This window comes from Lepisosteus platostomus, chromosome 8 (assembly GCF_059453375.1).
Source record: "Lepisosteus platostomus isolate fLepPlt1 chromosome 8, fLepPlt1.hap1, whole genome shotgun sequence".
NCBI lineage: Eukaryota > Metazoa > Chordata > Actinopteri > Semionotiformes > Lepisosteidae > Lepisosteus > Lepisosteus platostomus.
Genome location: NC_142618.1, coordinates 14,549,567 through 14,551,636, shown reverse-complemented (window position 1 = coordinate 14,551,636; position 2,070 = coordinate 14,549,567). Strand labels below are relative to the sequence as shown.

The window sequence follows — 2,070 nt, the reverse complement described above, 5'->3', positions numbered from 1 at the left end:
ACCAATGATGCGACGGCAGCCATAGTGCGCCAGAACACTCACCACACATCAGCTATCAGTGGGGAGGAGAGCAGAGTAATGTAGCCAATTCATAGAGGGGGATTATTAGGAGGCCATGATGGGGTAAAGGCCAGGGGGGAAATTTGGCCAGGACACCGGGGTTACACCCCTACTCTTTTCGAGAAGCGCCCTGGGATTTTTAATGACCACAGAGAGTCAGGACCTCAGTTTTACGTCTCATCCGAAGGACAGCGCCTGTTTACAGTATAGTGTCCCCGTCACTATACTGGGGCATTAGGACCCACATGGACCGCAGGGTGAGCGCCCCCTGCTGGCCCCACTAACACCTCTTCCAGCAGCAACCTTAGTTTTTCCCAGGAGGTCTCCCATCCAGGTACTGACCAGGCTCACACCTGCTTAGCTTCAGTGGGTTGCCAGTTGTGAGTTGCAGGGTGATATGCTACTGTATGTATTTTCACACCAGCAAAGGGGTATTTCATGTTTAAACACATTAGTGCAATTGTGTAAGTTTACGTTGTTTGTTTTTTCATTGTAAAATTGAGTGCTAAATTGATATTCTTTCGAAACTACACCCTTGGTTTTTAGTGGTGTGTGCTCCAGACCGAAAAGAAATAGAAATTGACTCAATATAGTATATCACTGTCTCTGACCCTGTAAATAAAGTTCTCTCTGTGTTTCCAGTTACATCTGTAAACGTGTGTTACTGTCGTTCTTTAACAGGAATTACGGGGTTACAGAGCCACCGGCTACCGCCGCGTTATAAAACTACAGTTTACCGGCTTGATAAAAGCCGACCGCTTTTTAAATTTTGTTTTCATTTAGAAAAAAAAACATATATAAGAAAATACTCTTCATGCTTTTGGTATTATGGCAGTAGTCAGCGTCTTTGTTGATATCAAGGATTTATGCAGCTCGCTGTTTCTTTTAAGAAACGTCTGGGTGAGGTCCCTTAGATCGGAATAATAAAACAGAGACTGGCCTCCCCTCTCTTGTGCACTGACTTGGGTTCTCATTTTCTTAACTAGCGGCCCCTGGTCAGTTCCCACGTGTGTCTGTACAACACTTACTGATAAACTATAAGAGCTCTTTAGAAAGATTCTTAGAAGCAATGATTTTAATTTAAGTTTCACCGGAATCCTGCTCACATTGTTTCTTGAAAATGGAAAGAGGGCCTGTGAGGTCCTGTCCTTAATTATGAACTCCGTCGGACGGAAGGAGGTTGGAATAAGTGGTTTAGTTTGCGAATTTCCGACTTCATAATAGCTCGAGTAGCATCCCCACTCCCAGTGTACAGTCACGAGGAACTTTCTCATAGTTTAATTTATGACACGTATATAACAGCACGAACGGGACGTTTTATACACCATTTATTTACGGTTTCAAAATGTTGGATACAGATTAGTGGAGTCTCGTTCATCCAGTATAGCTTTCACCTCGTAGTCTCTGAAGTTGAATTCCTCAACCTGCCACAAGGGGGAAGCACCACATAAATAATGCAAATCTGCTGAACCGCTTCGGCGGCGGGAATTGTTGTAAAGACTTCTGCGTTATCGGCGTACCGTATAGGGGATGTAGCTCAGTGGTAGAGCGCATGCTTCGCATGTATGAGGCCCCGGGTTCAATCCCCGGCATCTCCATTAACTTTTTATTTTCATTCAAATGCACTTATGACACAATTGGCCATGATTTTTTAATTAATTCTCAAGAACTGTGTTCACCGTTATCATTCTCTTAGTCAAATAAAAATGACAGCACAAAATGTACTCTTTATTAAAACCACACAACTTAAACTGAATCGACAGCTGACACAAATAAGATCCAAGACTATAAATATAGACTATGTATATTTTATATAGAATGAGTACGAGATCTGGGGTTGTGGCCAGAAGGAATATAACATCTAATTTTAAATATATGTATAGACTCGGGAAGAGCCAACCGGAATATTGTCATCTCCAGCTTTCACGTCACGTCCGACAGTCCAAACGCAAAAGTCTAGTAGTCTTGTTTGGAGCCTTTCTGATCTTGGGTCATTGTGATTCCCCCAAT

General features: G+C 42.9%; 1 non-coding gene across 1 annotated transcript; it reads left to right on the top strand.

Moving 5' to 3' along the window:
• Nucleotides 1-1,586: 1,586 nt before the first annotated feature.
• trnaa-cgc (transfer RNA alanine (anticodon CGC)) lies at nucleotides 1,587-1,658 on the top strand. The gene has a single exon. It is a non-coding gene; the product is annotated as a tRNA-Ala (tRNA).
• Nucleotides 1,659-2,070: the final 412 nt, after the last annotated feature.